This window comes from Emys orbicularis, chromosome 3 (genome assembly GCF_028017835.1).
Source record: "Emys orbicularis isolate rEmyOrb1 chromosome 3, rEmyOrb1.hap1, whole genome shotgun sequence".
In the NCBI taxonomy this organism is placed as follows: domain Eukaryota; kingdom Metazoa; phylum Chordata; order Testudines; family Emydidae; genus Emys; species Emys orbicularis.
The window spans coordinates 102224179-102244128 of record NC_088685.1 but is presented as its reverse complement, the minus strand read 5'-3'; positions in this window follow the sequence as shown (position 1 = coordinate 102244128).

Sequence of the window (19950 nt, the reverse complement as noted above, 5' to 3'; positions counted from 1 at the left end):
TTTATTTCAGAAGGTTGAAAAAGCTACTAGGGGGGAAGCTGTTCTAGACTTGATTTTAACAAATAGGGAGGAACTTGTTGAGAATTTGAAAGTAGAAGGCAGCTTGGGTGAAAGTGATCACGAAATCATAGAGTTTGCAATTCTAAGGAAGGGTAGAAGGGAGAACAGCAAAATAGAGACAATGGATTTCAGGAAGGCGGATTTTGGTAAGCTCAGAGAGCTGATAGGTAAGGTCCCATGGGAATCAAGACTGAGGGGAAAAACAACTGAGGAGACTTGACAGTTTTTCAAAGGGACACTATTAAGGGCCCAAAAGCAAGCTATTCCGCTGGTTAGGAAAGATAGAAAATGTGGCAAAAGACCACCTTGGCTTAACCACGAGATCTTGCATGATCTAAAAAATAAAAAGGAGTCATATAAAAAATGGAAACTAGGACAGATTACAAAGGATGAATATAGGCAAACAACACAGGAATGCAGGGGCAAGATTAGAAAGGCAAAGGCACAAAATGAGCTCAAACTAGCTACGGGAATAAAGGGGAACAAGAAGACTTTTTAATCAATACATTAGAAGCAAGAGGAAGACCAAAGACAGGGTAGGCCCACTGCTTAGTGAAGAGGGAGAAACAGTAACAGGAAACTTGGAAATGGCAGAGATGCTTAATGACTTCTTTGTTTCGGTCTTCACCGAGAAGTCTGAAGGAATGCCTAACTTAGTGAATGCTAATGGGAAGGGGGTAGGTTTAGCAGATAAAATAAAAAAAAGAACAAGTTAAAAATCACTTAGAAAAGTTAGATGCCTGCAAGTCACCAGGGCCTGATGAAATGCATCCTAGAATACTCAAGGAGCTAATAGAGGAGGTATCTGAGCCTCTAGCTATTATCTTTGGAAAATCATGGGAGACGGGAGAGATTCCAGAAGACTGGAAAAGGGCAAATATAGTGCCCATCTTTAAAAAGGGAAATAAAAACAACCCAGGAAACTACAGACCAGTTAGTTTAACTTCTGTGCCAGGGAAGATAATGGAGCAAGTAATTAAGGAAATCATCTGCAAACACTTGGAAGGTGGTAAGGTGATAGGGAACAGCCAGCATGGATTTGTAAAGAACAAATCATGTCAAACCAATCTGATAGCTTTCTTTGATAGGATAACGAGTCTTGTGGATAAGGGAGAAGCTGTGGATGTGGTATACCTAGACTTTAGTAAGGCATTTGATACGGTCTCGCATGATATTCTTATCGACAAACTAGGCAAATACAATTTAGATGGGGCTACTATAAGGTGGGTGCATAACTGGCTGGATAACCGTACTCAGAGAGTTGTTATTAATGGTTCCCAATCCTGCTGGAAAGGCATAACGAGTGGGGTTCCGCAGGGGTCTGTTTTGGGACCGGCTCTGTTCAATATCTTCATTAATGACTTAGATATTGGCATAGAAAGTACGCTTATTAAGTTTGCGGATGATACCAAACTGGGAGGGATTGCAACTGCTTTGGAGGACAGGGTCATAATTCAAAATGATCTGGACAAATTGGAGAAATGGTCTGAGTTAAACAGGATGAAGTTTAACAAAGACAAATGCAAAGTGCTCCACTTAGGAAGAAAAAATCAGTTTCACACATACAGAATGGGAAGAGACTGTCTAGGAAGGAGTACGGCAGAAAGGGATCTAGGGGTTATAGTGGACCACAAGCTAAATATGAGTCAACAGTGTGATGCTGTTGCAAAAAAAGCAAACATGATTCTGGGATGTATTAACAGGTGTGTTGTGAGCAAGACACGAGAAGTCATTCTTCCGCTCTACTCTGCTCTGGTTAGGCCTCAGCTGGAGTATTGTGTCCAGTTCTGGGCACCGCATTTCAAGAAAGATGTGGAGAAATTGGAGAGGGTCCAGAGAAGAGCAACAAGAACGATTAAAGGTCTTGAGAACATGACCTATGAAGGAAGGCTGAAAGAATTGGGTTTGTTTAGTTTGGAAAAGAGAAGACTGAGAGGGGACATGATAGCAGTTTTCAGGTATCTAAAAGGGTGTCATAAGGAGGAGGGAGAAAACTTGTTCACCTTAGCCTCTGAGAATAGAACAAGAAGCAATGGGCTTAAACTGCAGCAAGGGAGGTCTAGGTTGGACATTAGGAAAAAGTTCCTAAATGTCAGGGTGGTTAAACACTGGAATAAATTGCCTAGGGAGGTTGTGGAATCTCCATCTCTGGAGATATTTAAGAGTAGGTTAGATAAATGTTTATCAGGGATGGTCTAGACAGTATTTGGTCCTGCCATGCGGGCAGGGGACTGGACTCGATGACCTCTCGAGGTCCCTTCCAGTCCTAGAATCTATGAATCTATGTTTTTTGGTACCATAGCGTGTGGTTGGTTTTCTGTTGTCGGTAGCTACAAATTATGTTTAGTCAGAGAAAGGCAAAGACAGAACTGATTGAAGCAAACAGAATGGGCTTCACTGATCTGGTCAGTGTCTGAAAAGTGCATGTTGAACAAGGGGCTGCTTGAGTAACTGTTTTAGCAGCTTTTGTATTTATACACACACACACACACACACACACACACACACACACACACACACACACACACACACACACACACACACACACACACATAACACTTGTTAAGGCCGAAAGTTCAGAAACCTGGAGATGTTATGCAAATGATATATTTCCCTATTTTGCATCTTTGAATATGTATCACCTTATTTACATAATGACTACAACAAACATCCTGATTACCAAAACTTAAGCCTGACACACAGCTACAGCATGGAACAAGCTTTGGAAACAGAGGAATTGCTGTGCCCTGGTGGGGCTCTGGCATATACTTGGACTGGCATCCAGATAATTCAGGAGACTCTACCCTGGCTGCGCCTTGTCCTGGACTGGTTGGGGAATTGTGACTGGGTTGGTGGCCCCTGCTGCTGACTGGGAAATCTGGCTGCTTCCTGCTGGGGATGCTCTGGGTTGATAATGCTAAATCCATAAAGGGACTCAGGATTGCAATGCTCAACATTGCAGTAGCTAGTCACTCAGTGGAATCCACAAACCCTGAGTGAGGTGCCTAGGCTTCCTGTACAATGCATGGGGCAAGACAGGTGAATGGAATCCACAAAAGCCAGCATACTTAGTGAGCAGGTGCATAAGCTAGCCAGGAGCAGATGCTGAGGATAGGGTGCATCCTAAGCCTTGCCCCTGTCAAGGAGTTAGGTGCCCGAGTCCAGGATAGAGGGAGGTGCCTAGATCTGCCTGGGATCCACAGCTGTGAATCCTCTGCTGGAGTCCAGCATTGAAACCCTTCCTTGCAAGTAAGGTGGCAGCACTCCTGCCTAACTCCACACAAAAGGGCTGGGGTGGGGGGAGGAAATGACCCTCCATTATAACATTTAGCCCAGTGGATAGGGGACTCACATGAGAGACCCTGGTTCAGTTCCCCCATCTGCCTGATACAGAGCAGGGATTTGAACTGGGGGTCTCCCTGCTCTCATGGGAGTGCCTTAACAACAGAGCTATGGGGAATTCTGACATGGCTCACTTTCAATGTCTCCTGTTAAAGCGGTTCTACTGTGTATGAAATACTTAAACAATTAAGTATTAAGTGAGCCAGAGAGACCATAAGAATGACACTCTAGCCCAGTAGTTAGAGATCTACCTGAGAGGTAAGAAACCCCAGTTCAAATCCCTTCTCCACATCAGGCAGAGGGAGGAAGTCAATCAAGGTCTCCCACATCATGGATGAGCAGCTGGACCCCTGGGCTAAAGGTCATAAGGGAGGCCACCACTTCACTACCTCCCAGCCATTTTGTGGGGAGTTAGGAGGCTCAAAGCCACACATGTGAGAGAGTTGGTGGCTCACCTCGTCTGAGCATGTGGCTGGTGCTTAGGGGTGAGTTAGGCATTGAGCTGCTGGGAGGGGTCAGGATTGAGGCAGCTATGCACATGCCCAGCCAGCAAGACATAGGCACCTAGGGCAGTTCAGTAGCAAAAATATAGACTCAAGGGGACTTTGGGCACCAGCAAGGTAGGGTGGCAGCTGAGCAAAGATTTTGAGGATCTCAGTGGCACAAAAAATGTTGGACTTAGGTGCCTATTGTGGCAGTTAGGCACCTAAGCCCTTTTGTGTCTCTTGCCCATGGTCTCTAATGGGGTGTCCAGCTCTGGCAGTTGGTGCCTCTTGCTCCCTGGAAGGGGAGGTGAGGATATGGGGCTCCGGCTGCAGCACCCTAGTTATAGCCCTCAGAGCCTTGTGGTCAGAGGTGTTAGCCAGGACACTGCCCCATGTCACACTAGCCATAGTTCTGAGTCTATGGCCATGGGTGGGCTGGGGGGTGGCAAGTCCTATGCTCTGAGCTGCAGCTCTGTGGTTAGAGTCCACATTGCTGTTGACACAGAGTGCCCTAGAGGACTCTAATTGTACTGAGTCTGCCTAGAATGGCCCTATCCTGACAGGTGAGACCTAGAGTATCATCACAGCTCTCTACGTGAGGACTAGAGTTAAGCTCCTCTGGAGGAGTGGTGCTGAAAGCAGCTAAAATGAGGAGCTTCCTGGCCCAACAGCCTCATGAAGAGGTCTGAAAAGGACTGTGCCACAGCAGACAAACTAGCTTTTCTTTGAGCGCTAATTCCTAATTCATTCAGATACACAGAATTGACAGTACTCTTTGTGATGGTGCCACCTGGCATGTCAGATACAGTCAAAGGCAGCTGATCTCAGTTACACCAAAACTCAATTAAAAAAACCACAACATTTGAGGCAGAAGAGACGGCATCAGATACAATTACTCCAAAGTGATGATTTTAGTGCTTTGTCAAGAAGATTTGATTTGTTTAATGTGGAATTGTGCATGTGATAATGGGATTAACATGTGTTCAAAACAAACTGTGCAGTGCTAGTGACTGTCTGGATAATTCCTCTGGTGGTGTTCTATGGACAGTCAGTGTTGATTAGAAAAGTGAGCACTGCCTGTGGTAGGTTTGACTGATCACTGGCACTTCAGAGACTGTGTGGAGGGGGTTTCTAATCTGGCATTGCTATTTTGACTGCTTCAGTGTTTCTCTTTAAATTGTACGTAGGCACCCTTTACAATTAACACATCCTCCTGATCAGATTCAAGGTGCTCTCCCATTCTGCCTCAAATAATGAATACAGACTTTTCAAGTACAGCAGTAGCTGAATTCTAACATGCTGTAGACAGCCTAATCGAACAAGGAAGAACCAAAGCAAAACAGACTGTCAGTTTGATAGCAGCAGCAAAAGCGTTATCGGACAACTTTGGTGAGTAAGTATTGACATACATTGTGCCCAATAAACACAGCATCCTATAGAGTCTAGACACTGGAATCCAATGGAATCTGTGGTCTCTGAGAACTCACTGTGAAGCATCCAAGGAATTTACTCTCTTCTGTTTGCTAAGGGCCTCATCCAAAGCCCACAGAAATAAAGGAGTTTGTACATTGGCCTGAATGTCCTTTGGATCAGGCCCAAACAGCTTTGGCTTGAGCCTGGCAGTCTGAAGTGCAAGCAGCACTGCACCAGTCTGCCACTACAGCTCAGTCTTGACCTGCAGCCATGACATGAGCTGAGAAGGAATGCAGAGCAGGTTTCCTTGTATGGATAATTTGTCGGAATGACACATGAGAGGATGGGAGGTCCCTTTTTAAAATGTTTATCATTCAAGCTTTTACTGCAACAATCCTGCTATCCCAGGGCCTTTCTTGCACAAGGGCCATTTGATTGTTCTAGCACTCCGGATCCTGATTTTCAATATGTGGGTATTCACACATTTATGGGCGCACTCTCACACACACAGTCTTTGGTATCTGAGTTAGGGGTTAAAAAAAATCTGAATGTAGATCTCTAATTGATTATGGACCAGCTAAAGCTGTGACACGCCAGATGGGGAGCTTGACCAATGCAGTCAGTAAAAAGGGAAGGTACACTGCTCTTAATTTTATTTCAGGAGTGCAGACATTCAACTTAATGAGCAAATAGACATAAGACTCAATCGCTATTAACCTCCCACTGAAGGCTTGAGCAGCAAAGGTACAGAGGAACCTGATTTGTAGTTTAGCTGCACTATATTTTCTCCTTTATGGTTGCTTGTAATACAAATGAGTATGGCTCTTTTCTGCTTCAGTTCACGCAGTCAGTAAAATTGTGGGGCTTAAACATAATTTCAGTCCAAGTCCTGAACTGTGGCTATAAGCCATCTTCTGGTTGGAGAAACTGTTTAAATGTGGCACCACAGCTTCAGAAGGCTTGACAGGTTTTGCTTTTTACATAAGAATGGCCATACTGAGTCAGACCAAAGGTACATCTAGCCCAGTATCCAGTCTTCCGACAGTGGCCAATGCCAGGTGACCCAGAGGGAATGAACAGAACAGGTAATCAAGTAATCCATCCCCTGTCGCCCATTCCCAGCTTCTGCTATTCACTGCAGGCTAGTTATTTAGTATATGCAAAATGTATTTGATTATACAAGGAGGTTTGTCTAGCCACCCTGTGTCCTCCCCAGGGGTCTCACTCACCCTCTATCAGCTTGATCCTGAAGTAGGCAATGAGCAACAATAGGAGCAAAACTACTGGCAGGAAGATCCCAGTGAAGATAATCCAGGCAGGCAGCTCCTTTGCAAATGCTGACAGCGTGTAACCCATGGCCAGTCTCATCGGCAACATTCTTGCTGAAAGAGACGCTCTAGGCCTTTCCCTCTGTTTCCCCCCCCCCCCCCCACTTTCTGCCCTTTGCTCCGAGCATTATTGCTTTGTTTGGACTTTGCTCTGTTTGTTCAGGCCTGTGATTTCTAATAGGATTGTAACGGGGTTACAAAGTTCCTAAAGTGCACATTGGCATGACACAATCCGCCTTGTGACTGGAAGGTTTGGATTTGTTGGGTTTTGTTCACTTGCATTTTTAGCAGTTTTCTTTGAGACAGCTTTTTGCAGGAAAATCGGTGTGTTTTTGAATACTTAACATTTTTACTCAGTATTATTTATTTATTATTTGTATTACACTAGCACCTAAAGGCCCTACCCAAGATCGTTGTGCTAAGCACTATACACGCGCGCGCACACACACACTGTAAGACAATCCCTGCCCCAAAGAGCTTGCAGTCTAAATAGACAAGACAGACCAAAGATGGGAGAAAGGAGCGTTGGCCTACTAAACCCAGAGTTGTGAGTTCACTCCTTGAGGGGGCCACTTAGGGATCTGGGGTAAACTCAGTACTTGGTCCTGCTAGTGAAGGCAGGGGGCTGGACTCGACCTTTCGGGGTCCCTTCCAGTTCTATGAGATAGGTGTATCTCCATATATTTATTTTAGATGAGGAATTGAGGCACAGAGAGATGAAGGGCCAGTTTTTCAACAGGGCTCAGAACCCACCATTGGGCCCAGACTTTCCAAAGAGCTCAGCTCCCATTTAAGCACCCAAATAAGTGGCTAGATTTCAACAGCTCAGCATGCAGTGTGCTGAGCTCTTTGGAAAATCTGGCCCCAGGTCACACGGGAAGTCTGTGGCGGAATGTAAATAGAACACTGATCCTGAGTACGAGATCAGAGCTTTAAGCAAAAGACCTTTGTTCCTATATATCTCTAGAGACTTTTCCCAAAGTTTCCACAGTACTAGAAATCATTTAAAGGTGTCAGACTGACAGACTTGGCAACTTTTAAGCTGTCTTAATACCCACCGGATGGGTGTGAGGCTTCTCAGGGGTACCCAGGTTTGTGAGGCACCTCATTACCATCTGCCTTTAGCATGAGGAAGCTTGTCTGTGCCTGCTGTGGGTCAGCTCCCTGTCTCTAGCAATCACTGGCAACACCAGCACTCCTCTCCAGGCCTACCCAGGACCTGTTCTCTCTCTACAGTTAGTGATAGGCACACCCCAAACCTTCTGAGAGTCTCCCTGGAGTGCGCAGCCCCTGTTCCAGTGGCCACTTGCAATATTCATAGATCAGCACACCCAGGCTTACCAGTTATACCTCAGATCAATGCTCAGCTTCACACACCACAGCACTTAGACAAGTGTATTTAACACAGTATAGAGATTCTAATAATAGCAAGTAGAAATATTGGCAATAAGTGGTTACATATAAAAACGTAACATACATTCTAGAACCTCGACGTACTTAACTAGACGCTTCATGCCTTTTTCAATCTAGCAGAGAAAGGTATAATGCGATCCAATGACTGGAAGTTGAAGATAGACAAATTCAGACTGGAAATAAGGCATACATTTTTAACAGTGGGAGTAATTAACCATTGGAACAATTTACCAAGTGTCGTGGTAGATGCTCCATCATTGGCAATTTTTAAATCAAAAATGGAGGTTTTTCTGAAAAATCTGCACTAGGAATTTATTTTGGAGAAGTTCTATGGCCTGTGTTATACTGGAGGTTAGACTAGATGATCATAACATGCATCTACGTACAAAACAATCACTTAGACTTTTTGGTTTGATTTGCTCATGTATTTGAGATATGGTTAGCTGAGAAATTATGTGCAGAAGAGGATAACATACATCTTTACCTTCCCTTGTCACACTTCATAATTTTAGGGATAGACAGTTGATGGATTATAGAACAGATAGTTGTTGACTGATTGGTTTCTGACTGGAAAGGAATTAAGAAAATTCTCCATCCTCCACACTGGTATGATCTGGTAGCCAAATGAAAAGTGACACATTTGGAAGATAAGTTGCTGTCAATATTGTTCAAAATTATCCTGTCAGTTCCATCTGTTTGTCTAAACAGCAATTACTCTATATCTGTAAAATCAACAACCCTGCTTCAAAAATTGTACTGATCTCAGATCAGTTTGGGATGCATGGCTGTCTTTGCAGTATGGGTGACAAAGGGAACAGGTACTCTGTCAGAGCAATGACATTTTGTTTTTTAAAAACTACTGTTACAGCTCTCTAGGGTGACCAGATAGTAAGTGTGAAAAACTGGGACAGGGAGTGGGGCGTAATAGGCACCTATATAAGAAAAAGCCCTTATAAAATAAAATCAGGACATCTGGTCACCCTGCAGCTCTCACACAAGTAAATCTAAAGTATCACGCTTGTATAATCAGTTTTAAAGTGTGGAATGATGATTCCTGGTCCTGGATTTTTCTGTTGTGTGATTACACTTTTAGTTTTTATGATTCCTGTGTTTTCCTGAGCTCATAAGAGCCAGAAGAAAATCAGATAATTTCTACTAGATGTAGATCAGTTTAAGGGGAATACCTGATGCTCTGAATGATCTGTAGAACTTGATAGTATCTTGGGAAAGAAGTTGATGTGCCTGTTTTGATGAAATGCCACTGTTTGTAAAAAGACTGAAGAAGTAGTCCTTTTGGTTGCCATCTCACTAGTGTTACCAATATAGATATTTGATGGTATAGCTTTGAAAGAGGCAGGGAATAGAGCAGGTCAAAACTCACAATTTCCATTTTGCAGGAAATGCCAATGTTTTAAAACTCCCCTTTGTCCAGCATCAGAACAAAGTCAAAAATTTTAAAATTTCCTGTCAAACAAAATTTTTTAAAAGTTTTGGAAATATCAAAACAAGCTTATTGAAGCAGAGTAAACAAGAGAGTTATTCCAGGTGTTTGAGAGCATTTTGGATAGTAATCAAAACATAACAATCTATTAATATGACATGCCCAAGTGTGAGTCAGCCACATGACAGCTGAACTGACAGTCTGGATTGCTCTTCCTCAAAGCAAATATTGAAGTAAATCTGCTATGAGATGGGGACTGGGCTACTTTAATTTGGCTTACTTGTTAAAATCAATTTTACTGTAATTATAGTGGAAAGGGGAGGCTTGCTCAGGAGCTTGGTAATGACAGAGCCTTTCAGCTCTAGGTCATTGGCTCAAATTTGGCAGTGGCCAAAATTAATCATTTCTCAGCTTCTAGGGAGTTATGTGATATGAAGTTGGTTTCCAAATTCTGGTGGACAAGTGAACATGTCACAGCTGGCCCTCATGATGTCAGTCTCAGCAATGAGACCAAGGACTAAATAAGCATTAAGACTGAACTATTATCTGCTCTTAAACATGGGATGAGATCCTGGATCCATTGAAATGAAGGGAGCAAATGTGACCAAGATTTCACCTACAGTTCTCAATTGAGGCATATCATAGAATCATAGAATATCAGGGTTGGAAGGGACCTCAGGAGGTCATCTAGTCCAACCCCCTGCCAATTGGCACTGCAGTGTGGCTAAGCTGGGTCTATCATTGAGGATTCATCTCTTTGTATGGATGGACAAAGGACCTGAGTCTCCTGGACTGTCAAGCTAGTACATGTCCAGAACACTGCATAATTTTATTAAAACTGAAGTTTAAGTTTGAACACTAAAAATGTTATTCCTACTGATGGCCGCCCATGCCTTTCTACTGGAACACCACAACCTTGGCATTTTTATTCATAGATTAAGGCCAGGGACCATTAAATCATCTAGTTTGATCTCCTGTATATCAGAGTCCATTAAAGTTCACTCAGTTACTCCTGTATTGAGCCCAGTAATTTGTGTTAGGCTAAACCATATCTTCCAGAAAGACATCCAGTCTTGACTTGAAGACATCAAGAGAAGGAGAATCCACCACTTCCCTTAGTAGTTTCTTCCAGTGATTAATTACCCTCACTGTTAAAAATGTGTCTAATTTGAATTTGTCTGGCTTCAGCTTCCAGCCATTGGTTCTTGTTACGAGTTTCTCCACAAGATTAGAAAGCCCTTTAGTACTTGGCATTTTCTCACTGTAGAGGCACTTATACGCTGTAATCAAATCATTGCTCAATTTTTTTTTTTAGTAAACTAAACAGATTACGCTCTTCAAGTCCTTCACTGTAACACATTTTCTCCAGTCCTTGAAAAAAATTTGTGGCTGTTTTCTGTACTTTTCCAATTTTTCAACATCCTTTGTAAAATGTGGATGCCAGAACTGTATGCAGTATTTTAGTATCAGTTTCACCAATACCATATACAGAGATAAAATCCACCTCCCTTCTCACAGCTCCTCTGTTTATACATCCAAGGATCTCATTATCCCCTTTGCCACAGTGTCACACTGGGAGCTTGTGTTGAGTTGGCCCCTAAATCCTTTTCCGAGTCTCAATATTCTAGGATACAACGCTCCGCGCATGCGCCTCCCGCCCCCCGTTCTGTAGGTATAGCCTGTATTCTTTGTTCCCAAATTTATGACCTTGCATTTGACAGTATTAAAACACTGTTTGTTTGAATGGTCCCAGCTTACCTAGTGATCCAGGTCGCTCTGTATGACTTGGGATATTGTACACTAGCTAAAGAGCCACTCAGCTCAAACCTTGTTTTATTTTATTGAACCACCCAAAATGGTGAGTTGTTGTTTTAGTTATTTCTCAACCATAGATTGGGAGATTTTTAAATAGTTTTAAGACTGGTCAAGTTTCAAGCCTAAAAACATTTAAATTTCTGTTAACTAATCAGATCAAAGAGGCATGATAAATGAAGTAAAATGGGCTATTTTAAAAAAATCTGTTAAGTACCCTCCTCCCACAACACACACATACATACACATATCTAAAGAAAAAATTTGAAGCCTCCTGTGTTGCAGTAGATGCCAGACATGTAAGACTTAATTTCACCTTCTTGACCTATCTGCACTCCACCTTCATAAAGCCTGAATATGCCTCATGCATTTTGTAGCTGTGGGAATTTCACCCTTAAAGAGACACCCTTGGAGAGCAATGACAATCTGTGCAAAACTGCTAGGAATTAAGGGACCTTTCTCATTAGAAAAGTTTTTTTTTTTTTTCAACTGATCAGCACAGAAATCATAAGTAAAATAGTACAGTTAAGATTTTTACATTCTAGCACCTCTGGGGTTAGTCTAATTACTTTTGAAGAGTCTGAGTCTTGAAGAGGAACATAATCGGAGCCATTTCCAAGTTTAGCCTTGTTCCTGTGTAATAAAAAGAAAACAAAACCAGTACTTGGATGGTGCTAAATACTGCAACACTATAAAAAGACATATTTTATTCACAGAGTTCAATTGAGTTCCATCTGTGCAAGTTTCCTCCCCTCAACATATCTCAACCCTGACCACCTCGAGGGTTGATAGTTCAGTGTATGTCCATCTATCCTAATCATAAGGGTACAACTTATGATAGTGGTTTGTTATATGAGCACCTGTTCACTAGCAGCTCATTTCCCATACATCAATGAAGAGCCATGAGATGGTGGTAATGTCTAAAAACTAGTTCGGCTAGATTCAAACTCTTGGCCTGAATGTGGATCGGACCTATCATAACTGACCCCGATGGTATACAGGTTAGAGGTCTTAGAATGTGGTCAAAACAAGAGTTAAAAAACAAATTGCAAATATAAAAATGTACCTTATATTTTGTGTTGCATCCTATTTGTGGTTACCAAATGTGTTATACAAAAATGTATTTTAATTTCTCTTACTGAAGGTGGTTAGGTGATATTTATTGATAGTTCCTTGCAGCCTGCGTCCATTCTCATGGGACAGTGCTGCTTGCTGCCCTGACCGTTTCTTCTGTCCTACCTCAGGAATGTACTGGGCCTTGTCAATATATAACCATAGTAAAGTGTACACCCCTCTGAAAATAAAGCAAGTATGAGAGCAGGCTCATTGTGAGTGATTTCCAGCCTGACTTTGCCAACTCTAGAGGTTGGGGAGCTTGGAACTCTGAACCTGTAGAGATTCACCCACATTTGATTAAAATAATCTAAAAAAAACCCCCACCACAACATGTTTTTCTTTTATTATTTTAAAATCTTTGCAGAAATTTAGTGAATGAAAGTGAGGGACTATAATTGTATTAACTAGAGGCAACAATGCAATAGGAACTTATACAATCTTTCCCATGCAAGCTCGTTGTTGGCAATTCAGTGTTGATAAATGCAAAGTAATATACACTGGAAAACATAATCCCAACGATACATATAAAATTATATGGTCTAAATTAGGTGTTACTACTCAAGAGAGAGATCTTGGCATCATTGTGGATAGTTCTCGGAAAACATCCACTCAATGTACAGCGGCAGTCAAAAAAGTGAACAGAATGTTGGGCATCGTTAAGAAAGAGATAGATAAGAAGACAGAAAATATCATATTGCCTCTGTATAAATCCAAGGTATGCTCACAACTTGAATACTGCGTGTAGATGTGGTCGCCCCATCTCAAAAAAGATATATTGGAATTGAAAAAAGTACAGAAAAGGGCAACAAAAATGATTAGGGGTATGGAATGGCTGCTGTATGAGGAGAGATTAATAAGACTGGGACTATTCAGCTTGGAAAGGAGACGACTAAGGGGAGACATGATAGAGGGCTATAAAATCATGACTGGTGTGGAGAAAGTAAAAAGGAAGCATCTTTACTCCTCATAACACAAGAACGAAGGGTCACCAAATAGGCAGCAGGTTTAAAAGAAACCTGTGGAACTCTTTGCCAGAGGATGTTGTGAAGGCCAAGACTATAACGGGGCTAAAAAAAGGACTAGATAAGTTCATGGGGGATAGGTCCATCAATGGCTATTAGCCAGGATGGGCAGGGATGCAACATGATGCTCTGAAGTGTCCATAGCCTCTATTTGCCAGAAGCTGGGAATGGGGGATAGGATATGGATCACTTAGCAATTGCCTGTTCTGTTCATTCCTTCTGAAGTATCTGGAATTGGCCACTGTGGAAAGACAGGATACTGGGCTATATAGATCACTGGTCTGTCCCAGTATGGCTGTTCTGATGTGCCCTGACCTGCAAAACCCCAGCTATTCCAGTGCTGGCCCTTCTCTGCACAGAGGCAGCTAATTGTAGCAAACTATGTGCTGTTTGCTGTTGTGGACAAATTGTTCACTACCTCCCCTTTTGACTGAGCAGCTAATCAAAGTTAGTTTATGTGGGTGTTCCAGTTGGGAGTAGAAATTGGTAGAATCAGGTATTTCTTTGATGCAGTTTTTTTTATGTACGAAGTCCTGTGTCTCTGAACACAGAAGGAATCAAATAGCAGGAAACAACTTATTTTGCTCACAGCACCAAGAACTCTCTTCAGTCTGCACCCCAACCCAAAAACCTCTCCCCACATTTCTTCCCAGGTCAGCCACCATGCTTTCAGTTTCTCCCTTGTCTTTCTCTCTCTCTCTCTCTTCGTCTTTTTTGTCTATTCTCAGTTTCTTTGTGTTCTGCCTCCTCATCTCTATTCAAAACAATACTCAGAAAAAGTTCCTGGGCAGGTTCACACATTCCCTTTGTCTAAGGTGATGTTTATGCTGACAGCTATTCTAACTGAAGGGTGAGTTCACGCCTATCAACCTCCATCCCATAACAAGGTTTCACCTAGTTCATAACAGTATTACAAATCACGGTGCCTCATAGGCCATGGAAATGCCCTTTAAAAATCTATTTACAGTACAAGCCATTTAAAAAGTACAAATCATTATTGGCCTTACTTTCAAAAGTGACTGGTGATTTTTGGGGTGCCTGAGTTTTTGGGTGTTCAACTTAACACCTTTAAAGGGGCCTGACTTTCATACAGTGGGGGCTCATCACTTCTGAAAAATCAGCTATTAAGGCATCTCAATCACTAGTCACTTAAAAAATATAGACCATTAATTGTGCAGTACCTGAAGTGTGCAAGGCATTTTAGGTAGCTTTTACCTGAGAAGTAACTATCCAATTGAAAAAGTCCAAGAGCAAGAATTGAGCGGCAGACTGAATGCAGCATCTTCTGTAAGAACCTTTGTTAATAAATTAGATGCAGTCTGATATCCCCTTTGTAAATAATTTTTCTTTTAAGCAGCCAGGCATCAGGGAAGGAAGTCGGTAGTTAGTAGTGAGATCTAGAAAGCAGCCAGACATTAAACATTTTTGTTTCTGCCTTAAGTGATAGCACAAGCTGAAGAGAACTACATTAGGGTTGAAAAAAAGTGTTTAATCCTGACTGCATAGGCAATTGGTATCTGGTTTAAATTGAAATTAATCAGATTGAGGCATAATGTAATTTAAAATTAAAATAGAATTTACAATAAAATAAGGTAATTTCCATCAGAAGTAATTATATATCAATATTCAAGGGTCTATGTTCATCCATGATTATGCTCAGTCTATAACTGTAACTTTTGGTACAGTATTTGCAAGAAAATAATAAATAGCTGTTTATGCGAGAAGAGACGCTTAGCTCATCTGTTGATGTTAGCACAGGCCACAGTGAGTTTAACACATTTTGTCAGTTATCCAGTACAGGTTTAATATGACATGAAATAAAATAGCAACAGAACACATTCCCTGCCATTCATTCTTAGTGAATGATGATTAATTTGCCATCATTTCACCCTCAGTGCTGTAGTTCCACACAGTAATGAGTTGCAGCCATCTGCCAGTTCAATATTTTCCTTCTCTCTTATCCTGAAAGGAATGAGAAATGCAGACCTTCATGCCATCCTTGATATGATAACCTATCCAAAAAAAAATTGCACTCCTGTGCTTCTCTCTTATAACTTGGCATTTATTAATTCTAGATTCTTTCTGTGACTAAGATTCAGCATGTAGGCCAATGGTTGTAGCTTTTTCTGAATGATGTATGCAGTGTAAGACTTTTTATCAATTAAAGTGTTAAAGCAAATGCAATCAAAATTTAATTAAAATAGAACACATTAGTAAGCAGTCCGAAAACTGTGTTAATAAGCAGCAAGTTCTCTGCCATGGGTTTCTTGGTGCATGACAGCCTAGGATACATGTGTGATTGTGGCACAATGGAGGTACAACTCCAAAAGGGAGAGGACACAGATTGAGGGGGAGGGGAACTCGGATAAGAAAAGATTTCTATTTGAAAAAGCAATGCTACAACGTGGGTCACTTACAGCATGGTTTCTCAACATTTTGAGGTTTGTGACCCCTTATTCGAAATGAAAAATTTTCACAGCCCCTTAGGGGTAAATAAAAGTATAGTAACATTCATTAATAAAAGTGACAATGATAGGCCTATTTAATTTGTGTACGTTTCAGTAGGTTGGCCGAGAATACTTGACCCTGAAGGAGATCAGACTAGAATAGATGATCAAGATGGTCCCTTCTGACTCTAAAGTCTATAAGGGTGTGCAGGGGGAGTAAGATTTTCTTTGCATTAGATTGTAATACAATTTTCAATCCCTCAAGACTCCACCCTCCCATTGCCATTTAAGATGCTCTCCTGCCCTTCCCCGGGATCATGTCCCTCTGAATGAGAAACATTGACTTACTGCATCTGGTTTAGTAAATCCTTCTCAAAACCCTACTGAAGTAGTAGGAGCCAGTTAGGCAGAGAGAATACATATGCACCAGCAGCAGACACAATTTTCTACACTCTGGGTCCTAATGCGCCGCCCCCCCCCCCTCAGGTGCCAGACTCTGTGTGTGTGTGGGGGGGTGCCATTAGGACCCAGAGTGTAGAAAATTGTGTCTGCTGCTGGTGCATATGTATTCTCTCTGCTCTAGATGCACAGAGATGGTGGAGTGCTGTGCTGGAGGAAGGAGGGCAGAAGAGACATAACAGGCAGGCAGGAGAAAAGGTGAGAGGGAATAACAGAAAGCAGCAGGCGCTGCAGAGAGAGAGGAGGGGGAGCCTCTTATGTACCTCTCTAGCACCCCCAAGAACCTGGACTGATTAACAGTTAGGCCCTTAAGGCGCTGATATCTTCCCTCACTCAGGCCCTGCTACCAGCCTGCTTATTTGTCCCCTTCAGTTGAGTGCTGAGAGCCCCTATAGCTGGCACAGAACAGCAGTCATGAGTGAAAGAAGAAAATGCCCCTCTGGGGCAGCATTCAGAAAAAGAAAGAAAGCAAAGGAAGCTTTTCTATCTAAGCAGGAAGGAGCTCTTCTGAGATACATAGACACAAATGTTCATGGTGAGCCTTCCGGCCCCATTGAGGATGTGAGTCGTGAATAGATGCCTGATCTTCCAGTTAGTCAGAGTGCAGGTGACCTAGCAGCTACTGCAGCATCCATATCTCCATCTCAAATGGATGTAACCATGCACATTCCTGAAGAAAAGTGTAGATCAGAAAAGAGTGTGGTGGAAGCGCAAGAAACAGGTGCTGCTGAGTTTAGTTCCTTAAGTCTAGATGATCCAGGACTGTGGACCCACTTGAGCAGTAGCCTGAGGGGCTTCCTTGTACTGCATGGGCCACAGCAAGTGAAAAATTTCATGTTCCCCAAAGACAATGAAAATAAGTTTCCATCCAACACATTCCTGGCGTGAAATCCCCAATGGTGACAAAGTGGAGAGGCCATGGCTTATGTATTCAAAAACCCAGAATGCTGCATACTGTTTTTGTTGCAAACTCTTCCAGTCTAATGTTCCAGCCACATTGGGTTCTACAGGAACAAAGGACTGGAAAAATCTGGCTAGAAATCTGGCATGCCATGAGAAGGCAGCAAATCACCAGCGAGCATTCCATAGGTGGAAAGAGCTTGAGATGAGACTAAGGTTAAAGGCCACCATAGACGATCAGCATCAAGAGAAGATTGCATCAGAGTCTCTTTACTGGCAAAATGTTCTGAAAAGGCTCATTGCCATTGTGAGAATGCTTGCTACCCAAAACCTAGCACTGCGTGGCACTTCAGATCAGCTGTATGGGCCAAACAATGGAAACTTCCTTAAAATTGTGGAGCTGATGGCTGAGTTTGATGCGGTACTCCAGGAGCATCTAAGAAGAGTCACCACCCAAGAAATGTACACACACCACTACCTTGGAAAAACAATTCAAAAGGAGATCATACAGTTACTGGCAACAAAAGTCAAACAAAAGATCGTGGCAGATCTGAAGTCAGCAAGCTGTTATTATAATGACTCTGTTATTCTGGACTGCACACCTGACATCAGCTATATGGAACAAATGACTTTAATGGTGCATTTTGTAACAGCAACAGAACCTAGTGAAAATGTCCCTGCAATGGTGACTGTCAGAGCATTTTCTAGAATTTATTGACATTGATGATACTACAGGAGCTGGTATAACAAATGTGCTTCTTAAAAAGCTGGAAGATATGCAGGGCCGGCTCCAGGCACCAGCGCAGCAAGCAGGTGCCTGGGGCGGCCAACGGAAAGGGACGGCAAGTCCAGCTCTTCGGCGGCAGGTCCCTCAGTCCCTCTTGGACCTGCCGCCGAATTGTCGTCGAAGAATGAAGCAGCGGCGGTAGAGCTGCCGCCGATCGCAGGGTTTTTTTTGTTTTTTGTTTTTGCCGCTTGGGGCAGAGGGAAATGGAATCACCAGAAACTTACATAACTTCAAATTTCTGTGTGGCTTAGTGTTGTGGCATGACATACTGTTTGAAATAAATGTTGTAAGCAAGAGACTCCAAGGTGTTGACCTTGATATATCTGGAGCAATGGAACAACTGGACAAACCAAAGTCATACCTACAGTCTTACCAGTCAGATGAGGGATTTCAAAACATTCTGAAGAGTGCACAGAAGTTGGCATAGGAACTTCACACTGAAGTTATTTTCCCACCCATTCAAGAATACAAGAGTCACCGAAGAAGACATTTTGATTATGAGGCACGGGATAATCTCATAAGAGACCCGAAACAACAATTCAAAGTTAAATTCTTTAACCAGATGCTAGATTGTGCAATACAGTCAGTTGAAGAACGTTTCATGCAGCTCAAGGAACACAGCAGTATATTTGGGATGTTGTATGATATTCAAAAACTCCTCACTATACCTGAAGAACTCCTACACCAGCAATGCAGGGCACTAGAGACAGTGTTGACACATGATGACATGCGCGATATTGATGCAAGTGATTTAGGTGATGAACTGAAAGCCCTTTCAAGATACATTTCAGCAGGATCAACTCCAAAGGCTGTTCTGGAATATATGTGCACAAATAAGATGACCACCCTCTTTCCAAATGCTTTTGTTGCTCTGCGCATACTTCTAACACTTCCTGTAACAGTTGTAGTGGAGAACGCAGCTTCTCCAAGCTGAAGTTAATAAAAACACATCTACGTTCCACAATGACATAGGAGAGGCTGGTCGGCCTTGCAACCATCTCAATAGAGCATGACCTGGCCCAGACCGTGGACCTTCAGGAAGCAGTTCAAATCTTTGCAACTAAGAAGGCACGGAAAGCACCACTTTGATTATTCAAACAGATAAAAATGCCAGTGTTTACTATGCAGACAAGAAAAGTTACATTTGCTGTTCAGGCATTTGAAATTTAAGTATTACTTAAAATTTTTGAACAAGGTATTTTAAGTTGTTAGTTCTCCTTTATTGGTGGTAGGTAGCAGAGCAGTACCATGAGAGGAGTAGAACAGGAAGAAGGCAGAATTGAGACCTTTCAAAGTTTTGGCACAAGCGAGGGGGTATGGGGGTGTCATTTGAGCTCCCTGCCTCAGGTGCCAAAATGTTGTGGGCCGGCCCTGTGAACAATAGAGACACGCTCTGGGCTTCAGTCTCTACTAACCTCATCAAATACAGATGTGATGAATCATAGCTTGTTATTTCAAACAATTCCTTTATTTGTGCACATATTAACATTCTGTTGACACAAGGGGTAAGCAGGTATTTGCTAGAACATGTCTAGTTTTTAATATGCCCATCATCATAGTATCTAATCACAGATATTTAAATAATCTGTGAATGGCCTACTCAGAAACCTTATATTCTCCTGTCCAAAGGAAGGTAGGATTTTACAGAATTTCATTTCTCTTCTTTTTGTTCTGTTCCTTCTCTTTCCACTTTGAGAGTGTTCCTTCTCCTAGACTCAATACAAAAACTTTTTGCCTTAAGTTTTTTTGTGTTCATGTAAATGTCACTAGCACTAGGTTTTTGGAATGTCATCCCAGTAAAAGGTTTTAAAATTCAATAGTGTCATTTTTAAAAGGAACACATCATTGTGAAGGATGCATCCCAGTGAAGGGATGTGTTGTCTGTCTGGGATCTGTTCCAAAGTCCATTGAAGACAGTGAAAGAC